At 40.4% G+C, this 24,168-nt stretch overlaps 1 long non-coding RNA gene across 14 annotated transcripts in view; it reads right to left on the reverse strand.

Moving 5' to 3' along the window:
- LOC123566839 (uncharacterized) overlaps positions 1 to 24,168 on the reverse strand; it is a 149,337-nt gene that overhangs the window by 56,455 nt on the left and 68,714 nt on the right. For 3 of the 14 annotated variants that reach the window (XR_012417940.1, XR_012417934.1, XR_012417944.1), the window contains one exon: positions 5,558 to 5,698. The exons of the other annotated variants lie outside the window; for them this stretch is intronic. This is a non-coding gene — a long non-coding RNA (uncharacterized lncRNA). Of the gene's footprint in view, positions 1 to 5,557; positions 5,699 to 24,168 lie in introns of those variants that run through there. 14 annotated transcript variants of the gene reach the window in all.

Consider the following 24,168-nt stretch of genomic DNA (forward strand, 5'->3'; position numbering starts at 1 on the left):
GAAAGCACATAGTAAGTGAAATTCTTTGATATGCTTCTCATCGAGATAGGTCAACTATACGTTTTCCCCTCGACTCCTGGCCTATCTTGTGACTCAGTTGTAACCAATAGAATGCAATGGAAGTGATGTGGCATAACTTCTGAGGCTGTCAGCAAAGGCCATGCTGCTTCTAACTGATTCTCTTGGGGTGCTCATTCTAGGAGAGCCTACCCCTGCCACCATGTAAGAACTTGGACTATCCTGGGACCATGGGATTGCTGTGCTGGATGTGCCATGTGTTTGTGGGCCTCTGGTCAACAGCCCCAGCTGAGCCAGTCAGTAGCCAGTGTCGGGCACAGTGGCTCACGCTGTGGTACCAACACTCTGGGAGGCTGCCATGGTGGGTATCGCTTGAGGTCAAGAGTTTAAGACTGACCTGGTCAACAAGACAGGACCCCATCTCTACAAAAAATTAAAGTTAAAAAACCAAAAAAAAAAAAAAAAAAAAAAAAAAAAACCGCCAGTGTCAACTACCAGCCATGTGCATGAGCCACCTTGGACATCTGGCTCAGTCAAACCTTCAGATGACTGTAGCCCCAGCCAATATCTGACTGCAACCACATGAGAGACAGTGAGAACTGCCAAACTGTTTCTAAACCTCACTCTCAAAATACAATTGTTTTAAGCTGCTAAATAATGGGGAAATTCACTACACATTAATAATAACTGGACTGATTGCCTCTGGGTATTACCACTGTAGAAAAACCCTGAATTTTTCTTCTCTACTCTTGAATGGGGCTGTTGAGCCCTTTGTCAATTTTCAGACCAAGCATATACAAAGACACACAAGCATATGACCATTCATCAGTGAGTATCTTACTCCATAAATGAAAACAGGCTGGGCATGGTGGCTCACACCTGTAATCCCAGCACTTTGGGAGGCCGAGGTGGGTGGAGCACCTGAGGTCAGGAGTTCATGACCAGACTGACCAACATGGCAAAACCCTGTCACTACTACAAATACAAAATTAGCTGGGCGTAGTGGCACATGCCAGTAATCCCAGCAACTTGGGGGGCTGAGGCAGGACAATTGCTTGAACCTGGGAGGTGGAGGTTGCAGTGAGCCAAGATCACGCCATTGAACTCCAGCCTGGGCAACAAGAGCGAGACTCCGTCTCAGAAAAAGAAAAAAAAACCTTCAGAGCCTGTACAAGTAGAATCCATCAGAATGTAAACTAAAATCATAAAAGGTTTCTGGAATGAAAGCAATCTCTGCTTAATTAACGCAAGCAATGTAACACCTGTTAAGATGAGCGTCATAGGATAATTATTAGAGGCTTCTACAAAGTAATGTTTCTTAGTTACTGAACAAAGACTTGGTAACTAGAAAGACTCAGAAATTATTCTCCTCTGAGAGGAAATGAGGGGAAAAAACATTCACAGAAACATCTTGTGACTGAAGCTAGCTCTGCCCCCATGTAGGGAAGCAAGGCTGACTTCATGTTGTACATCCCCGTGACTAATCTCTGACTATTAGTCTAAACTACAAATATACGCCAGCCAAGGCAACAGTAGGAAACCTTCCCATATGGCCAAATCTTTCCACAGTCAGTAGGGTTTGCAGGATGTGTAAATTAGACCTTTCACTTCCACAAAAGGAAATAATTGTACATGTGACCATTTGTTCTTCCTTGCTTTGTACTCCTTTCCATTGGAAACGTGCCCAGTCCACGTGTGCTGTCCTTCAGCATAATGAAGAGCCTTCTAGAGGCTGTCTCCTTCCTTGCAGACCCTGCTCTTTTCTGTTCAGCCCTCAGCACTCCCCACATGTGGGAAGGATTGGCCTGGCCTTGGGCATAGTTCAAAGAGCTGAGCTGCATCATATCTCATCTTTCCTCACAGCCTGGCAGGCCAGGATCAGGGCAGCTCAGGTCTAAGCACACACAGGCAAGGATCTGGTTATTGGGAGTGACTTCTTCTCGGTATACTTCTGGCTCTACTTGGGACTGAGAACTGAGAACTCTATGCCAATTCTTGGAAATCCCCTGCTTGAGTGATCTTGTTGCAAAGATCCCTTAGAAATCCAGAAAGGCAGTGGCTTGAAAACTATGCTTAGAAAAGCCATAGGAACACAACTCAGGGTTGCCACAGAGAAGGAAGAGTGGGGTAATGAGATGAGTGGAATTCTGAGACCCACCCACATGACAATCCAAAGCATCTTATCTGTTTCCTGTTTCTCATGTTGGATTTGAAATCTTTTATTTGTAGAAATTGTTTGAAAACTGCTGCAAAGTAGACAGATGATGAATTTTGAAATCAGAAGGCTGTGCACTTAAATCTCAGCTCCGCCCCTTATTGACATTCACTGAATGTCCCTGGCCTCAAATCTTCTGCAAAATGGGGATAACAATGTAAAACTCACAGGCATAGTGAAGATTAAATGAGATGATGTGATCAGAGAGCCTGGCACATAGTAGTTGCTCAATAAATGATAAAGGTTGGGGATTTAAAGGGTCAGTAATATGGCTCTCTTTTTCTCTGCCCAAGTTCAGAATCAGTTAAAAAAGAGACTCAGAAATAATACAGAAAAGCCCTAAAGGAACAATTTGGTTAGAGAATGAGGATTAGCTATATGGCAACAGAGGGCTTTCTAATATTGCACCCCAGAATTAAAACCACCTGCTCAATCACAAGCAGAACTGGAAATCTGTAGGCCTCCAGAAGAGATGGGGGCTCCCTTGTAAAATTTACAGCATGGAAAATGTCCCCACAGAAAGGCAGATCCCGAATAAATAAGGATAAAGAGAATGAGTTACACCTACTCAGTTACTCAAATCCACTAACAGGTAAGTCACTCATGCAACTTATGAGCCATCATATACAGTTGCACATGTTCACTGCACAATTACAGATAATGTCACTTATTATGTGCTTTGACTTGCCTTCTAAATAAATCTAGAAGTTTCCACAGGTCACAGCCAGCAACTCCATTGCTTTCTCAAAATTTTATTAACTAGCAAAGGAAAAGCAAGGCATCAATTGGAAAAGGATTCCAGGAGGAAAATTCACCACATTTAGTCTTGGCCATCCCTTTACAAATAATTTTCAAGAAGATAGATATATGTGAAATGACAAATGGGTTAATGAATCTCATTATACTAAAAGTGGACAACATGGCCCATTGCCTGAGAAACATCAATGTATAAAAGCTACAGGTTCCCATTGGTTTCTTCAACTGGGATTGCTGCCCCAGGGCTTGACAACATGTTGGGTCATGTGACATAAGCCCTGTCACGTATCTGTGTAATCTTTGTGGTAATTTTCCCAGGGTGCTTATTCATTATTGTTAATGATATCAGTTGGTGCATTTAACTTCTGTAGTTATACAAAGACTTTTTCCCAGCCCCTTGACTCAGAGTATTTCTATTGACCCCCAGGGTGTATCTTGCCTGAAATCTATGCAGATAAAAGAGGCATTTGCAATAACTCCACAGCTTCTTTCAACATAAAGGCTATCTTGGGAGAGTACCAACAACTCACCCTAATGTCGCAGTGCAATATATATATATATATCCTACTGAGATGAAAATGTCAACTCTGTGTGAAGACAGGCATTTACTCAGATGTCTGAAAACACTCAGTATAACTAGTATTAACACTAGCCTCAAGTTGCCAGAAGTACTTGGAAAAGGGACAAAGAGTGTTTAGTTAATTTTGCTCTGGTTCTCTTTCACCCCCTGTTCCTAGCTTTCTGTTGGAGAGGTTTTGCCATATTTGGTTACAACAAATGGAGAAGGGAATGGTATTATTTGTGGGATACCAGTGATAGGAAACAACAGTAAGTTAGCTGGCAAAACATCAAGGCCTTAATAGAAATATGAGTATTTCTGGGGTAAAGGTTTGAAAGATTTGATGGTGGTTCTCTGTAACTATGGAATTTCTTTGAATTTCTGGCTCTAAAAACTCCATGGATTTGAATAAAAAGCCCAACACAGTGGAAATAACAATAGCTAACATTTGTTGAGCTTTTACTGAGTGGAGTGTGCTAAGCACTCTAATTTTGTTTTCACTTAATCCTTTTTACACCTCTGTGCAATCAGTACTATTATAATCCTCATTTTGTAGAGGAGGAAACAAAAGAGATTAAGCAATTTATCAGAAGGACACACAGCTGGTAAGTACCAGAGATGTGCTTGGATTCAGGAATCTTGACTCCTAAGGTTGTGAGAATATGAAGAAAGTATTGTTGCTCTTGAAAGGATTCAAACAAATACAACTTGTGTTTATGTTCTCTATAGAAAAGCCATTCTGGGTTCAACTGGTATTGAGGGGTTTAACCAAAAACAGAACTCTTCAGAAAACCATCTTCTTATTACTATAAGCAAAGGCCTCCCCAATTTATAAAATAAAGCAGATAGAAATGTATATCCCTGGGAAGCTGAGGGACATTCATCACTTGAATCCGGAAGGCAGAAGTTGGAGTCAGCTGAGCCGAGATTGCACCACTGCACTCCAGCTTGGGCAACAGAGTGAGACTCAGTCTCAAAAACAAACAAACAAATGAAAAATTGGAAATGTGTATCCAGGTAAGGAGCTCTGTGAAAGAAAATTGCTCCTGCCTAGGGGGCATGTAACAGATTATGAACAACAGCAAAAGAGCCTCTGCATTGCTGTAATGAAAATGGCTCATTCCTGAGCATCTTTCACAATTCAAAGTTGGGAAGACATTTTGCACAATCAAGATTGGGGTAGACCCCTGGTCTCCATTAAAAATTAAAATGCCCATGGGTCATGGTGATAATCCAATTATTAGTCTTCATATTGCTATAAATGAAGAATTTAATGATAAATAAAGTAGAGTTTTGAGTAAATTTTTATGAAAAATAAACCAAAAATGAGGAATCCTCTTGAGAAGCTCAAGACAAAAATTTCTTAACACATTTTAATTAGGGCTATTTATCTTCCAAAGAAACTGGGATGCTGTGATGAGAAAGCCTATTGGAATCGTTTTAAATTGCACTGCATTGGTTTTCTGGCTAAGTTTGAAAGGCAATAATACCTTTTTAAAAATCAAACAAGATTTGGATTCATCATTATCCAGAGGTTCAACTGATTGGCAGCTTTTAGTGCCCTGGACACAGGCTTTCTAAATAAGCCTCAAGGGTTTGGAAATTGCCCATTACTTCATCAGAAACAATCTTCCATGTGAGGTTAGGGGATGATGGGAAATTGGCATTGTAAACAATATAGGAAGTATTTTATGGTCAACTCAAACCTATGGTATTGCCTCATGTGCTGGAACAGAATGAAATTCTGTTTATTAAGACAGAAAACAATCCTAGGGCTAAAAGGAACTTAGAAAGAATTCTCTCTTTGACTCAACTAAAATCAAGATTGAACAATCCAAGGGCTACCTCTGGAGCTAATTCTATATATTATGCATCAATGCCAGTCATACCATTATTATTCAGAACTCATTGAACTGTGCAGCACAATGCTAAGGAGTTGGGGTATAAAGAGGAATGTACTTGGTTCCTACATCAAGGAGCTCACAACACAATTGAGGACACAGGGCACATCCATATCAAGATAGATCATTATTCAAACTAGCATTTGACAGCTGATACATAACGGTACACAACAAAATACTTTAGTGCTTTAGATGACAGAAATCCTGGGGCTAGAGAGGCAACTAGGTCTCCACGCGCATGTAAGGATCCTGGGAAAGAGGAGAGAAAAAAGTCTTTAACAGTCTAGATGCTCCATCTTGAATTTGGTTAAAGCTGCATTCATAATTCAAGATTCATTCATGAGAATTTATTGGGCTTTATACTAATTATTTCTGCATATATGTTATACTTCAATAAAACTTCAATTAAAAAATTTTAAGAAATACATACTTGTAAAATAGTTTAAACAGATAGATACAGATACAGATCAAGATAGAGATCATATATATTACACGTATGTGTATATAATATATGATATGTGTATATATTACATAAATGAGATCAAAACTAGTTATTTTGAGTTGACATTATACTTTTCCTAACACTGAATGAATGTGGGGCTTTGGCTGGGGCTCATAACCCACATTCATGGGATCTTCTTCAAAAATACAATATAGAGAGTCCATGTCATATGAGGGAGCTAAAAAACAATTGAAATCATAGAAGTAGAGAATGGAGTTATGGTCATTTAGAGGCTGGGAAGGGGAGGGGGAGGAAAGGATAGCAGTAAGTTGGTTAAAAAATTACAGCTAGATTGGGAGGCCGTACATGGCGGGTGGGTCACCTGAGGTCAGGAGTTCAAGACCAGTCTGGCCAACATGGTAAAACCCCATCTCTACTAAAAATACAAAAATTAGCCAGGTGTGGTGGCAGGCACCTGTAATCCCAACTACTTAGGAGGCTGACACAGGAGAATCGCTTGAACCCAGGAGGCAGAAGTTGCAGTGAGCCAAGATCGAGCCACTGCATTTTTTGAGACTCCATCTCAAAAAAAAAAAAAAAAATTACAGCTAGATAGCAGGAATAAATTCTAGTGTTCTACAGCACTGTAGGATGAATACAGTTAACATTAATTTAGTGTATATTTTTATATAGCTTGAAGAGATTTTCAATATTCCCAACACAAAGAAATAATAAATGTTTGAAGTGATAGATATCCTAATTACCCATTTTTGATCATTACACATTGTAGATATATATCAATATATCACTGTACCCCATATATATTTACAATTATGTGCCAATTAAAAATAAAAGTTAAAGAAGGGCCAAAAAAAATGTAGAATCCGAGGGCAGACCTGAAAACTGCAGAAGTTTGATAAACAAAGGCAAAGAGGAGGGGATCTCTGGAATCTTGGAGAATTTGGTTTTCCTAGCAAGGGGCTTTCCCAGGAAAGATGCCGAGGCTGGAGTTCTGTTTGGGGTGTGAATGGATGCTGGGAGCATGAAGGCTGAAGAATCAGAGCGTCACAATACAGCTCGTTCACATTGTTCCTTTCCTCCCCCACAGCAGGGAAACTCATCTGCCCTCAGGCCAATGTACAATCAGTAGCTTCTTTACCTCCATCATGGCTTCCATTGACAACTGAGAAGTGCTCTGCAAGCCTTCCCAGAGGCCCACACATCGGAGGGGAAGGCCTTCCTGTTTCTTGCAGTGCCAGAACTTGTATTGTTTGTGCATAGGGTTGCAAGATTTAGCAAAGACAAACAAACAACAACAACAACATAAACCTAGAATGCCCCAATTAATTTTAATTACAGATAAATAACAAATAAAATTTTAGTATAAGTATATTCCATCAAATATTGGGGACATACATATACTAGAATATTATTTGCTTTTATCTGAAATTCCATTTTAATTGGGTATCCTGTATTTTGCCTGAAAATCCTACATGTGGTATACTTGGGTCTACACATACCTCTCCACAGATTAGAGTTTGTTTCCTACCCCCAAGTTATACAGGAAGAGCAATTGTGTTCTCAAAGTTCCAAAACTTAAACTAATTTTGGAACTTGCTTTATGTTTTTTCTCATTTATTTTCTGTATTATTTGTTTTATTTTAAAATCTATACACGATCATGGATTTAAAACAATTAAACACTACAGAGGACACTGTTGGCAGGAATGATGGAGTAGGGACCTCCAAAATTTGCTCCTCTATAAAAGCAACAAGAACACTGGCAAAAGTTGTCAAAATCACTAATTCCAAAACTTTGGAAATTAACCAAATACTGACAGTAATCCAAGAAGTGTTCATTAAAATAAATGGCTGAATCTTAGTAAGAACAGCAAGATTTGTGGTGATTTGATTTGCCCTATTCCCTCCCCTTTCTGCTTAGCACCATAGCAGTCTTAAAAAGGGTCCTCTAAAGTCAGTAAAAACCAGCAGCCTAGCAACCACTGGAGGTGGCAGAATGGGTTTTAAGTTGCCCCAAAACACCGTTCTTAGAGAATTGTTATCATTTGACTCATATGGCAGCTACCTAGAAATGGCAAATTGTGGGGCTTATCTTTATTTGACATGACTCAGAACTCTTTCATTTCAAACAGCCTTTTCCCTGGGAGTATTTGCTGAAAACAATCAGTGGCAATTGCTTAACATCACAGTGCTCTAGGATAGCAAAAACAGTTGTGGCTAATTAGAAACTAATGAAAAACTTAAAAGGAAAACGTAGGGAATGAGATTTCCATGGAGGGGCAGGCAGTGATTAAAAGGCTCTGAGATATTCCTGGGCATTCAGAAAGCTATGTTCATACGTCAAGTTGTACATATGCCCAGTGCTGTGTGTATGCCCAAGAAAGAACTCAAAAGGCCTCACCCTAAGCTCTCACTACTAATTAATCTTGAGGCTCTGCATAAACAGGAAGAACAGGAAGTGAAGGCTAAGACAGAGTTTAAAAACTGCCTGCCTTACTTTTTAACAGTGTTCTCCAAATCACACACAGACCCAGTGAGCAACGGTTGAGAGACTTACTGGTTCCAGGCATTCAAAATAATTTTTGTTCAATCATTAGCTAACCACTAAGCTAGCCAAGGAAAGAATTTATTAGCCAAAAATTAAAAGAATACAAACTTTACAAAATTAGTTCAAGAAAGTTACTAAACAAGCATGCAGAAACAAAAACTACAAATCTTAGGGAAGGGACAAATATTATTTCAAATGTTACAGCATTATACTTTTTAAATGCCCGGTTCTTAATAAAAAGTCACCAGACATACAAAGAAACAAGTTTGGCTCATACACAGAAGCAAAAAGCATTCAATGTAAACTATTGCTGAACCAGCCCAGATACTGGAATCAGTAAGCGAAGAATATAAATTAGCTATTTAAAATACTTTCAAAGAATGAAAGTATGAGAATGGTGTCTCACTAAATAGAGACTATCAATGAAGGGATAGAAACTATTAAAAAGAAATATGTAGAAATTTTGGAGTTTAAAAGTTCAATAATTAAAATGAAAAGGTCAGTAGTGAGGCTTAATTACAGATTTGAACTTGTAGAAGAATGATCCAGCAAACTTGAAAAGAAGACTATTGAGATGACCCAGTCTGAGGAACAGAAAGAAAAGATGAAAAAGACAGAGACAGGGAGAGAGACAGCCTCAGAAACCTATGGGACATCATCAACCATATCAACATATGTATAATGAAAGTCTCAGAAGGAGAGGTGAGAAGAAAGGGGCCAAAAAAATATTTGAAGGAAAAATGGCCAAAACCTTCCAAATTTAATTTAAAATATTAACCTATGTATCCAAGAAGCTAAACACAATGAAACTGGATAAAGTCAAAGAGACACAAATACGTGGGTACATCATAATCAAACTATTAAAAGACAGGGACAGGCCAGGTGCAGTAGCTCACGCATGTAATCCCAGCATTTGGGGAGGCTGAGGCAGGTGGATCACTTGAGGTCAAGAGTTCAAGACCAGCCTGGCCAACATGATGAAACCCCATCTCTACTGAAAATACAAAAAATTACCCAGGCATATTAGCATGTGCCTGTAGTCCCAACTACTCAGGAGGCTGAGGTGGGAGAATTGCTTGAACCTGGGAGGCAGAGGTTGCAGTGATGCTGGCAAGGCTGTGGGGAAATAGGAATGCTTTTACACCATTGGTGGGAATGTACATTAGTTCAACCATTGTGGAAGACAGTATGGCGATTTCTCAAGGATCCAGAACCAGAAATCCTGTTACTGGGTATATACCCAAAGGAATATAAATCATTCTACTATAAAGACACATGCACACATATGTTTACTGCAGCACTATTTACAATAGCAAAGACTTGGAGCCAACCCAAATGCCCATCAATGATAGACTGGATAAAGAAAATGTGGTGCATATACACCATGGAATACTATGCAGCCACAAAAAGGAATGAGATCATGTTCTTTGCAGGGACATGGATGAAGCTGGAAGCCACCATCCTCAGCAAAACAACACAGTAACAGAAAACCGAACACCGCATGTTCTCACTCATAAGTGGGAGTTGAACAATGAGAACACAGGGAGACAGAGAGGATAAAAACATACAAACATACACCACGGCCTGCTGGGTGGCGGGTGGGGGGTGGGATGACGGGAGGGAACTTAGAGGAACAGTCAATAGGTGCGCCAAACCGCCATGGCACATGTATACTTATGTTACAAACTTGCACGTTCTGCATATGTATCCCTTTTATCAGAAGAAAAAATAAATAAAATAAAAATTCAACATAGAGTTATTAAATGACCCAGCAATTCCATTTCCGTATATACCCAAGAGAATTAAAAATGCATATCCACACAAAAACTTGTAAATGCATTTTTATAACAGACAAAGAGTAGAGACAACCTAAATATCCAGCTACTGATAAATGAATAAATAAAATGTGCTATACACATACATTGAGTCATAAAAAGGTAATAATACTACATGAGTGAATCTTGAAAACATTATACTAAGTGAAAGAAGCCAGATATTGTATGATTCAATTTATATGAAATGTCCAGAATAGCAATCTTTAGATATTAAAAAGTAGATCAGTGGTTGCCAGGATTGGGGAAATGAAGGAACAGGGAGTGATGGATAATAGGTATGAGGGTTTCTTTTTGATGATGAAAACGTTCTGGAATTAGGGGAGTGGTAACAGTTTCACAACCACTCTAAACATGCTAAGACCAACCACACTGTGTACTGTAAGGGCATAAGTTTTATGCTATATTAATTATATCTCAAAAAAAGAAAAAGAGGAGAAAAACACTAGATCAATGTTTGAAGTGTAAAAACTCAATATGCCCTGATCACTGGTCCTTCGAACACCTAGAGGTAACCATAAGTTTTAAAAAATATTTTTACAGAAATGTTCTAAGCATATATGAATAGATATTTTTGAAATGTGCCCAAACAGGAACACAGTCTACACACTGTCCTGTCACATGCTTTTTTACACTAAGTATATCTTATTTTGTTCCCATTTGATATGCAGATAATTGGTCCTCATTTAAAAAAAAATGCTACAAAGCATTCTACTCTTCACACGTGTCGTAATTTATTTCATGATTCCCTGTTGAAGGAAATTTGGGTTTCTTTGATTTTTTTCCACTAAAAATGTGCTATAGCAGATATGTTTCTATGTATATCTTTGTGCACTAATGAGGAAAGATGGCTAAATTCCTAGCAGAGGCAGTGCTGGGCTACACACAAACATTTAGAAGTTGACAAGAGGCAAAGTGTGGTTGAAAGGGAAGAACTTGGTTGTCAACTTGACCTTGATTCCTGGTTCTGCCACTTATTAAATGTCTGATCTTGGCCAAATCAGTTAACTGAGCTTCATTTTCATCAGGTATAAAATCAAACTATGTTGAGGAAAGAGTTCCCCACTTTTGAAGTTTCCTTTCTAGTAGGAGGGGTTCAAATAGGGACGTGCTTAAACCCTTTCTCCACCCTGTAATTTGTCTATCGCAGGGGAGGTGAAATGACTTATCTGATTAGTGAATTTGGTAAAAATAAATGTTCTTGGCTCAGATTACCCACTTGGGAGTGAACTATTTTTCTGTGTTTTCAGTCTTCCCTTGACAGCTCCCACAATGGGAAGTCCACACTGGTACGGCATTCAAGTGACTAGGTAAGTTCAGTGCAGGAGCATTTGGCTCTCGTGCTAATCTAAGTCATCTAACTTAATCTTTTTCAGTAATAAAAGTGATATTTTGCTTCTCTCTTCTCCACTGTCTTATTTCTCAGGTTATTTAGAACTTAGGTAAAGAAACAGGGTGCTATTTATTTGACCCTCTCAAGATCTTAACCAACTATTAATATCTTCCTTGAAATAAAGTTTTGAAGATTGAAAAATGTATGTCTGGGAAGTATCTGGCATATCTACGTGCCTTAAAAATGATGCCTATTACTATTATTTCAGGAAAAAAACCTCAATAATTTACATTACCCTCTCACTCTACATTATGTGTATCCTGTATCCTCACTAGCCAAAAACTTTTGGCTCCACTTTTTGTGTTTTGCATTATAAATAATGCACATTTATTGAATATATCATTTCAAATTACACAGACCCATTTTATATTCTTGCCAAGACACTTGTTCAACTTCTATATTGGTTATATTCTTTCACATGCAAGGGACAGAAACAGTTCAAGCTATCTTCAGCAAAGAGGAAATCACATAGCCTTACATAACTGTGGAAGGCAGAATGGATGTGTTCTCAGGTGAGACTAGATTTAAGATTCCAGTCAATGTCAACTGGACTTCCTTTTCAATCATCATCAAGTATGCCCCTCTTTCTGCCTATTTGCCACTGTTCCCAACATCTTGACCATTAACTGACACATACTAAGGATGCAATAAAATGTATACACAATGAGATAAGTGAATGTGTAAGTTCTTTCCTAACACCCTCAGGTTTCTTCCGCATACGTACCCACAGTCAATATCTTGGGTTTTAAAACCAAGATATTCAACCCAAAGGCAAGAAAAGTCTTCTCTCATTTGTCTTCAGTAAACCTCTAGATCTCTGTATATCTTTATCCATGTCCCGAATCATATTCATATACATGTATATATATTCATATATATGTATATATACTCATATATATATTCATATATATGTATATATACTCATATACATATTCATATATATATATATATGTCTTCCAGGATGAGGTTTTTTTTTCCTTTTTTTAATTATACTTTATGTTCTAGGATACATGTGCACAACGTGCAGGTTTGTTACATATGTATACATGTGCCATGTTGATGTGCTGCACCCATTAACTCGTCATTTACATTAGGTATATCTCCTAATGCTATCCCTCCCCCTTCCCCCACCCCACAACAGGCCCTGGTGTGTGATGTTCCCCTTCCTGTGTCCAAGTGATCTCATTGTTCAATTCCTACCTATGAGTGAGAACATGCGGTATTTGGTTTTCTGTTCTTGCAATAGTTTGCTGATGGTTTCCAGCTGCATCCATGTCCCTACAAAAGACACGAACTCATCCTTTTTTGTGACTGCATAATATTCCATAGTGTATATGTGCCACATTTTCTTAATCCATTCTGTCATTGATGGACATTTGGGTTAGTTCCAAGTCTTTGCTATTGTGAATAGTGCCACAGTAAACATACGTGTGCATGTGTCTTTATAGCAGCATGATTTATAATCCTTTGGTATATCCCCAGGAATGGGATGGCTGGGTCAAATGGTATTTCTAGTTCTAGATCCTTGAGGAATCACCACACTGTCTTCCACAATGGTTGAACTAGTTTACATTCCCACCAACAGTGTAAAAGTGTTCTTATTTCTCCACATCCTCTCCAGCACCTGTTGTTTCCTGACTTTTTTATGATTGCCATTCTAACTGGTGTGAGATGGTATCTCACTGTGGTTTTGATTTGCATTTCTCTGATGGCTAGTGATGATGAGCATTTTTTCATGTGTCTGTTGGCTGTATAAATGTCTTCTTTTGAGAAGTGTCTGTTCATATTCTTTGCCCACTTTTTGATGGGGTTGTTTGTTTTTTTCTTGTAAATTTTTTTCAGTTCTTTGTAGGTTCTGGATATTAGTCCTTTGTCAGATGAGTATATTGCAAAAATTTTCTCCCGTTCTGTAGGTTGTCTGTTCACTCTGATGGTAGTTTCTTTTGCTGTGCAGAAGCTGTTTAGTTTAATTAGATCCCATTTGTAAATTTTGGCTTTTGTTGCCATTGCTTTTGGTGTTTTAGACATGAAGTCCTTGCCCTTGCCTATGTCCTGAATGGTATTGCCTACGTTTTCTTCTAGAGCTTTTATGGTTTTAGGTTTAATATTTAAGTCTCTGATACATCTTGAATTAAGACAGAGTCTCCCTCTGTTGCCTAGGCTGGAGTGCAGTGGTGCGATCTCAGCTCACTGCAACCTCCGCCTCCCGGGATCAAGTGATTCTCCTGCCTCAGCCTCTAGAGTAGCTAGGATTACAGGTGTGCATTACCATGCCCAGCTAATTTTTGTATTTTTAGTAGAGATGGGGTTTTGCCATGTTGGTCAGGCTGGTCTTGAACTCCTAACTTCAAGTGATCCGCCCACCTCAGCCTCTCAGCAGGAATGGGTTTTCAATGCCTGAGTCTTTTACCAACTCGTTGAACCACTAACTATTGAAAGGGGACAGGGCACCATTACCTCTTTTGCTAAGGCAATGTGACTGGCAGTCTCACTGTAATCACACAGATGGGTAACCATAAAGAGAAAGATTCTTGAAAGGAGTAAGGATGCTGTTAACAGAAGAAAAAAAGAAGGAAAGCTGAACAACAACAACAAAAAATTGAGATTCACTACATATTCCATTCCAAGGGTCTGTGTCCTGCTGAAAATCACTACAGCCTAAATTAAATTCTATAACTGAGAGTATAGAGACTCCTTCCACAGGTACCTCTATTCCCTTTTTTACATCCCAATTATTCCCTTTTTTAAATCTATGAAAGTCTAATATTTCTGCAAATACTATGATCTTTTTAACGGGTATAACTGACATACAACAAACCACACATGTTTAAAATGTAAAATTTAGCCAAGAAAAGGTGGCACACATGCCTGTAGTCCCAGCTATTCAGGAGGCTGAGGCAGGAGGACTGCTTGAGCCCAGGAGTTTGAGGCTGTAGTGGGCTGTGATCATGCCAGTGAATAGCCACCGTACTCCAGCCTGGACAACATAGCAGGAACCCATCATTTTTCAAAAAATGTAAAATTTTGTAATTTTAAAATATGTATGTTGTGAAACCATCACTACAGTTAAAAAAAAAATACCCATTATGCCCCAAAATGTTGCCCAAAATCAAAGATATTTACTATATGGCCTTTTACAGAAAAAAAAAAAAAAATTCTTGCCTTTGATCTAGATCTCTCTTTTCACAACTTTGTTCTTTAAAGTTGGAGCAGTTCAACAGGGGTGCTCTGTGACTTCCATGGGGAGTAAAGGGAAGGGGCTAGCACCCACCACTACCACAACCCAAACCTCCACTTTCAATACAGCAATTCTCTTTTCATCTATTGGGTTGCCTTTTAAAATTTCTTTGGAAGATAGCATCTTAGAACGTTTAAATCTACTATTCTATTTCAACTCTTTTGTTTTCAGATGTGAATATAAAGAATGAGGTGGGAAAGTGAATTACTTGCTCAGGGTTACATAGCTCCTTCTAAACCAAATCTCATGACTCTCAGGTCTGAGAGTTCTTTCCAGCACCTGAAATTAAAACCAATCAGGGGAGTGCTCTCCCAAAGAACCCCCAACCTAAAAAATAAAACAAAAAATTAAAAGCTGAGTGAAGAGAGTGCCCAGTACACAGACGGTGGCTAGAGAAAACCTGACTCTGGCTAGAATTCCTAGGGGCACGTTATTCACCCCTTGGCAATTCTACCTCCTTGATTTACAGAACTAGTATGAGGTTGTACCACTCAGGAAAAGAGTTAGTTGTTGGTCATTCAGCCACATGTGTAGGGTGACCAAAAGGGGTAATAGGAACCTGAAAGGGCTGAGACCCAGAAACAAATATCAGTGGAGAATAAAAACTAGAAAACTAAATATGGACATGATAAACAGATTATCTGGGAGACACAAGGAAGGGCCTGTGCCAGGAGAAATTTACCGTCAAACAGGCCTGGATGGAAATGTGGATTCTCTACCCAGGCTGGGAAAACATGATGCAACTTCAAATTCTACTTTCATTTAGAAGGAAGGCTGAGTGAAATATGGGAAAGACCACCAGGGTAGTTCATCGTCTCCCTTAAGCTCTGGTCCCAAAGCTGAATATTCTACCCAGCAAACAAGGTATCTGTGAAGGCCTGCCCGCCTTGAAGGGCAGGTTAGTGTGTATTTATTCTTCCTCAAGCAAGAACTCTGGGTTCTAATACTCTTCACTCCAAGTGATATAGCAAAGTATTTCTTTCACCTTCCCCTCATATTAGTTCACCTTACTTATTAGCACCCAAAACTTCGGTTGAGGAACCAATTTGTTTTTATATCTTATTCACGGACATGGTTTGTTTCTGTGTCCCCACTCAAATCTCATGTCGAATTATAATCCCCAATGTTAGTCACCTGGTGGCAGGTGACTGAATTATGGAGGTGGATCCTTCCTGAATGGTTTAATATCACCCCTTCGGTGCTGTTCTTGTGACAGTGAGTGAGTGAGTTACCATGAGATCTAGCTGTTTAAAAATGTGTAGCACCTCGCACTCTCTCTTTTCCTCCTGCTCCGCCGTGTGAGACGCGCCTGCTTTCCCTTCACCTTCTGCCATGATTGTAAGTTTCCTGAGGCCTCCCCAGAAGCAGAAGCCTCTATGCTTTCTACAGAGCCTGAAGAACCACAAGCCAATTCAACCTCCTTTCTTTATAAATTACCCAGTCTTAGGTCTGTTTTTTTGTTTTGTTTTGTTTTGTTTTTTGACAGGATCTCACTCTCTCACCCAGACTGGAGTACAGTGGTATAATCTCGGTCCACCGCAACCTCCGCTTCCTAGGCTCAGATGATCCTCCCGCTTCAGCCTCCCAAGTAGCTAGGACTACAGGTATGTGCCACCACCATGACAGGTTAATTTTTGTATCTTTTGTAGAGATAGGGTTTCACCATGTTATCCCCGCTGGTCTCAAATTCCTGAACTCAAGCAATCCACCTGCCTCGACCTCCCAAAATGCTGGGATTACAGGTGCGAGCCACCACTCCTGGCCAGGTACTTCTTTATGGAAGTGCAAGAAGGGACTAATATAGATGAAATATGTTAACCAATTGTGTTTTCTACTTAAAACTGGCAGTTGGAAAACTTATAGACAAACCTATGCCCTATCAATAGCAAGTATGTAAAAACTTCTTGGCAGGGCACGGTGGCTCATGCCTGTAATCCCAGCACTTTGGGAAGCTGAGGCGGGCGGATCACAAGGTCAGGAGATGGAGACCATCCTGGTTAACAAGGTGAAACCCCGTCTCTACTAAAAATACAAAAAATTAGCCAACTTGGCAGTGGCATGTGCCTGTATTCTCAGCTACTCAGGAGGCTGAGACAGGAGAATGGCATGAACCTGGGAGGTGGAGCCTGCAGTGAGCCGAGATCGTGACACTGCACTCCAGCCTGGGTGACAGAGCAAGACTCCATCTAAAAAAACAAAAAAAAATTTTATTAGTACATTTCCTTATAGTAGCCTCATTTCTAGCTCTATTTTATGTCCCTGACTTCTTTGTTCTTCCCCATTCTAAGTGAAGAAAGTGGATCCACATGGGGCTCACAGGGACACACAGGGAATAATAGCCACACTCTAAGTCAGCATGGTGATAGCAATAGTAACTTGCAAAGAGAAGGAGACTCTCTTGGGACTCTAATTTTCAGGTCCCAAATTTCCTCCCCATATGGGGGTTCTTCCTTCACTGCTTAGCATTTGAAAATTTGAATTTGACTGCTCTTGCCATTGCTGACTACAACTGAGTCAGCATCTCCCAAAACTCTGTTAATGGAAGAGAGTTTTATCATGGAGATCAATGTTAGGAAGAAAACAGACACTCTATCTGTATGATCCAATTCAATATTATGGTAACAGAAAAGGTGTGGAAATTGTGTAGAGATCCATGGGAGATTATTGTTGAATTAAGACTTATATATCTATAACAGATCAGTTTTGTTTGTTTGTTTTTATTGAGGGATAATTTTAAAAGTCTATGTGTGTAAGCATCTCACATGAAGAGGGAATTGGAATTATGTCTCTGGTAAAAAAAAAAAAAAAAAAAAACCTGAGAATTTTGGAAAGCTATCCTATCTGTGAAAATGGGACTAGGAACAATCCCATCCACTAGCCTGGGAAAGTGTCAATAGATCTTGAAGTTAACCAGGAGCCTGGGTGGAAAATATATAACTTATGGGAAATCAAATATAAGGTTATAGAGTCCAAATTTTCATTACCTTTCTCTTGCAGGAAACCAAAGTGATAAATTAACATTAAAAATTATCTAGGATTAGCCAGGTATAGTAGTCCATGCCTACAGTCCCAGCTACTAGAGAGGCTAAGGCAGGAGGATCACTTGAGCACAAGAGATCAAGGCTCCAGTGAGCTATGATGGCACCACTGCACTCCAGCCTCAGCAACAGAGCAAGAACCTGTCTCTAAAAAAGAAATTAAGGCATGGCGTGATGGCTTACATCTGTAATCCCAGCATTTTGGGAGGCCAAGTGGGGAGTGGATCACTTAAGGCCAGGAGTTTGAGACCACCTGTGCAACATGGTGAGACCCCATCTTTACTAAAAAATACAAAAATTAGCTGGGTATGGTGGGGCATGCCTGTAATCCCAGCTACTCAGGAGGCTCAGGCAGGAGAATCACTTGAACTCCAGAGGAGGAGGTTGCAGTGAGCTGAGATTGAGCCTCTGCACTCCAGCCTGGGTGACAAAGCGAGACTCTTTCTCAAAAAAAAAGTAAATAAAAATAGGCCAGGAGCAGTGGCTCATGCCTGTAATCCCAGCACTCTGGGAGGCCAAGGCAGGTGTATCACTTGAGGCCAGGAGTTCAAGACCGCCTGGCCAATGTGGTGAGACACTGTCTGTAATAAAAATATAAAAATTAGCTGGGCATGGTGGCACATGCCTGTAATCTCAGCTACTCACGAGGCTGACGCACAAGAATCGCTTGAACCCAGGAGGTGGAGATGGCAGTGAGCCTAGATCGCACCACTGCACTCTAGCCTGGACAACACAGTGAGACCCTGTCTCAAAAATAAATAAATAAATAAAACACAAAATAAACTTAAAAACAAAAATTGGGCCAGGCACGGTAGCTCACGCCTGTAATCTCAGCACTTTGGGAGGCCTAGGCAGATGATCACTTGAGCCCAGGAGTTCAAGACCAGCCTGGGCAAAATGGTGAAACCCTGTCTCTACAAAAAATAATACAAAAAATTAGGTGTGGTGGTGCACCCCTGTAGTCCCAGCTACTTGGGGGCCGAGGTGGGAAGATCATTTAGACCCAGGAGATGGAGGCTGCAGTGAGGGAGATTGTGCTACTGCACTCCAGCCTAGGTGTCAGAGTGTCTCCAAAAAAAAAAAAAAATCGGTCTAGGATTTGTGGACTCTAGGACTGAAGTAGAAGCAAACTCAAAATAGTTTTGCAGTGATACTTTGACAATTCAGAGCACAAAGGAGTCACCACCATCACCTTCCAAAAAAATGAAACACTAAGGTAACTTTACAATAAGAAATTATTAACTACACAAGGAAGCAATCTACCTTGAGGGAGAATTGGCAGACACAACAAACAGGGAGAAGCAGTATTTTCACCGTCTGGAGAAAATATAGCAATCTATAAGATTAAAATAGAAGTATGTTTAAAATAATTAAAGATACTGAGACAGCCAGGTGGGAGAGGGTCCCTGGCAAAACTCTAACTGACTGGCACACTGGGGCAGAGCCACAGAAGTTCACCCCATTTTCAGGTGGGAGGAGCCTAGCCCCTCCTCTTCCGTGTGTGTGGAACCTGGGATTCAAGCTGTGAGGCGAGAAGCACACCAAAGGAACTCTGGCCTTGTGGAGAGTCCCTGTTTCTCCCTTTATTTCCTTTTCACCCAATAAAACCCTATCTTACCCTTCAAACTATCTGCGAGTCTGAACTGGCCTTGTCCCTGGCCATGGGACAAGGACCCCGTCTTTAGCTGAACTAAGGAAAAATCCTGTAATGATATCATCATGAAAGAACAATGGGATGTGAAAAGAATAGGTAGAGAGAGAGAAAGACCAAATATAACTTTTAGAAATGAAAACCTGTTTAAATATCAGATTCAACACTGAATAGAGAATTAGCAAACTGGTGGATAGATTTGAACAAAGTACTCACAATATAACTCAGAGATAAAGAGGTGGAGATTCATCAAGAAATAGAAGCAGAAACAAGGATAAATGGGTGAGAAGGTTAATGTTCTATGTATCTAGCGTGTCTAACATGTCAAAGACAAAGTGCACCAAGAAATTAAGGAGATGATTTTATTCAGTCTATAGCAATAGATGAATGTTCATTAATGAGGAATGTTTCAGTGAAAAGGAAGGGAACCTGGGTTTGCAGAGGCAGGTAAACAAGAGAGTCGTCGAGAGTCCAACTGAGTCATGAGGAAGGATGGAGATGTGTCTTATATCAGACTATACAAGGGCAGGGTGCCCTTTGAGGTTAGCTGTTTCCAGAATACAAAAACGAGGGTAGATTTCTTAACCATCCCTGCTTTCCAGAAGCACAGATTTCAGATGAAGTTCAACATTACCAAATAGGAGTTCCAGAAAGACAAAGTAGAAAGAATAGAGGGTATCTGAAGAAGATAACATCAGAAAAATGTTTAGAATTAAAGAGAGACATAAGTCCTCAGAATGATGAAGTACATTGGGTCTCAAATAAAGTTAAGCGAAACATGAGTCATACCTAGACACGATAGAAAAACTACAAATATAAAGAAATATTAAAATGTCATTAATCAAGAATATTTTTCTTGCTCTTTTTAAAAAATCTTGCCACAATTTGATTACTGGTTTTATATAGTTAAGGTTATATTTTTTATTGAAATTAAGAAGTTAAGCAAAATCAAAATCAGTTATTAAAATAAGCCTTGGAACTCACATCGCTAGTAAGTGGTTGAGTTGGGCCTTCAAGCCACATCTTCTGATTCAAAATACTATTTATACCATTTTATTCTAGTGATACCATGAAGCCTATAGCACCTCCTTCTCAATTTAGTATGTTTCATTTAGCCTAAGGAAAAGATTGAAGGTTGTTGCAATTACATATACTTTATATTTCTTCTTAAGTGTCACAATTGAGTACAATTAGAGTTCAATTTCTCTTTACAATGGATGTTCCCAGAGGGTAAACAGAGAAAGAATGTATGCACTCTTTAAGCAAAGCTTTATTTTTCTCTATATGTCAGCATGCAAAATCCCCTAGCAACATTTGACTTTAATACTTATGGAAATCAGATTGGTCTCCCTTGTTAGAGTGGGCATATTGATGGCCCGTGTTATTTCCTCTATATGGGGTTCCAGCTGTGTTGTCAGTCAGCAGTACCCCTTTCTGAGGGCTGAAGAGCATCTTTTTTTTTTTTTTTTTTGAGACGGAGTCTGGCTCTGTCGCCGGGGCTGGAGTGCAGTGGCCGGATCTCGGCTCACTGCAAGCTCCGCCCCCCGGGTTTACACCGTTCTCCTGCCTCAGCCTCCCGAGTAGCTGGGACTACAGGCGCCCGCCGTCTCGCCCGGCTAGTTTTTTGTATTTTTTAGTAGAGACGGGGTTTCACCGTGTTCGCCAGGATGGTCTCGATCTCCTGACCTAGTGATCCACCCGTCTCGGCCTCCCAAAGTGCTGGGATTACAGGCTTGAGCCACCGCGCCCGGCTGAAGAGCATCTTTTTGAAAGCATTGCCCTAAAGCTGCTGCTGCTGCCACTCCTACCATGCTCCAAATCATCAGCTTTCTAATGTGCCCTGAGAACCCTGGGCAAAGGGACAAAAAAACATTATTTTAGACTTCAGTTCAGTTGGGGATCAGAAGTTGTATGGAGCCACTGAGTGAAGGCATTTAATGTATTCATACAATAAATGTTTGAACACCTGTTATGCGCTTACATTGTGCTAGGCACTAGGGATCTGCTATCAAGAGATAATCCCTATCCTCATGTAGCTCACAGATTAGGCTGGCAAACTGACATTTTAAAAATACTGTAACTACACAAGTAACTCAGCCTCCTTTTCATCTCTTGCTAACCTTGTTGCAGGACACAGCATCTCTCTCCTTTCCAGTAAATAAATAGACAATCTGTTCTGCACCAAAAGCATTAATGAACTGCATAGGTGTTGACCAAGATTTTGTGTAGTAAACTCCTACACAAAAAAACTTACAAAATCTCCTATACAAATCCTATGGGAAACTCCCACACAAAATCTTACAAAATCTCCTATACAAATCCTATGGGAAACTCCTACACAAAATCTTACAAAATCTCCCATACAAATCCTATAGGAAGCTCCTACACAAAATCTCCTATATAAATCCTGTAGGAAATTCCTATGCAAAATCTCAGCCTGACATCCCCAATTCTCTTTGGAAGTATCTGGTCTCCAAGCTGGATTCTTCTTTGCCCTAGACCCGTTTCCCAACCTTGTGGTCTTGTGTCTCCCTCTCCTGTTTTTTTCCCCTGGAAATTTTGTTTTCCTGTAGCGCCACCCTGTCCCCTTCCTGGTGAGCAGTTCAGCTCTGCCTGGGAGTTCACCTCCAGCCTTGCATACTGGTAGCACTTTGGGGCCCTCCAGCAGCTGGAACCCACCTCTTCAGAAGATGGTATGTGTGTTTGGGGGTGGGGAGTATAAATAACATGGAAATCAGGTTGTGCTGCACTTACATAGGGAGTAATTATAATTGTGTTTATTTGATAGAGGGAGGCACAGGTGCCAGGAGACTGAGTAAGAAGTGAGCGTGTGAGACAGCTGCTCGCCAGCCGCATCAGGCCCTGGCCCCTGAGTCAGCCTGTGTCTAATTAGGAGCAGACTTCAATCGCCGTCTGAATAATTCTCTGGGATTGAGTTTCTTCCTGAATGACTCGATTCACACTGGATAAGAAACTGTCTCTCTCCACTAGGAAGTGGAATAAAACAACTGACTCACATTTCACGCTTCCGTTTTTGCCAAGTGGAGATGATAATGTCTCAGTTACTCAGATGTGGGCTAGAGCTGAATCTGCTTTTTATAACTGACTGATTTAGCAAGGAAGTGAAAATCCAGGTACTGAGATGGAGCAGGGACCCCTTTTAGGGGTCTGTGGGCTCCCCAAGCATGGAAATAAAGGAATATCTTGAGCTCCTCCAAGGGAAATTCCAGACACCTAGCTAGCCCTGAAAGTGAATCAGCAGCTTGATAAACAAGAAGGTAATGGTAGTCCCAGCTACTCGGGAGGCTGAGGCAGGAGAATGGCCTGAACTCGGGAGGCAGAGCTTGCAGTGAGCCGAGATCGCGCCACTGGACTCCAGCCTGGGCGACAGAGCGAGACTGTGTCTCAAAAAAAAAAAAAAAAAAAAAAAAAAAAAAAAAAAAAAAAAAAAAAGGGTAATGGTAGCCCGAAACGAAGAAGGTAATGGTAGCCTGAAACAAGCCCCAAGATGTTTGGTTCCCTATAAAAACTAAAGATAACATCTTAACATATGTACCTGAGTTATTTTTCATAAACCTGGACCTCCAACAAATGGATACACTGGCACGTAGACCTCAGGTAAGGGAGAACTGAGGACTGAATTCTGACAACCATTCTTTGTTCTAGATTTCTTCCTGAGGGTCCTGGAGGAAGTCACACCCATGAGCCAGAGCTAACATTCTTTCTGCTGACCATAAATTATTAAACAAAGCTTCTCTTCTTTAACCAATTGCAAATCAGAAAATCTTTGAACCTGCCTATGACCTGTAAGCTCCTGCTTCAAGATATCCCACCCTTTCAGGCCATAACCCACGTGTAGTCTCCATGTATTGATTTATGATTTTGCTTGTAACTTCTGCTTTCCTGAAATTTACCCCTGTTTTTAAAAACCCTTACTTGCAAATCATTGGGGAAGTCAGGACATAAGCTTTAGCTGCCAATTCTCCTTTCTTGGTGCCCTGCAAATAAATACCTTCCTTTCTTGCCACTTTAAACCTCAGTGTGGATGTCTGGCCTTACTGTGCCAGGCCAGTGGAGCCCAGTTTGATTGTATAATAGTACCGTGAAGCCAAGGGAGCCATAATGAGTCAAGTTCTGGGTCCTAGCCTCCACATCAAGTCTTAGAGTGGGATTATTCCTCAACCAGGTGGTCTGGTCTCACTCTAGACAAGGCCTATGAGGTCCTGTGGGTTCAGAAGACCCCTCCCACCAAGGCCCACCGTTCCTGGATACCTTCTGAAGGAGGTAAAAATTCTAGGTATCCTTTAAACACCTATGATGTCCTAGACCCAGACACAGAGCATGATGCTTTAGAGACCATTGGTGGATGCCACTTGTAGATACTGGAAAAGAGAGTTTAAGAACATATGGCAAAGACTAAATTCAAAGACTAAGCTGGGAACAAACCTGACCACCATGGCCAAAAGTAGGAACAGTCCCCAGATCTAGAGAACTGGGCACTTCAGGTGCCCAGGACCTGTGGTGTTTGTGGAGAGGTGAGGACTTTGACCTGAATTT

Source organism: Macaca fascicularis, chromosome 9 (assembly GCF_037993035.2).
Source record: "Macaca fascicularis isolate 582-1 chromosome 9, T2T-MFA8v1.1".
Lineage (NCBI taxonomy): Eukaryota > Metazoa > Chordata > Mammalia > Primates > Cercopithecidae > Macaca > Macaca fascicularis.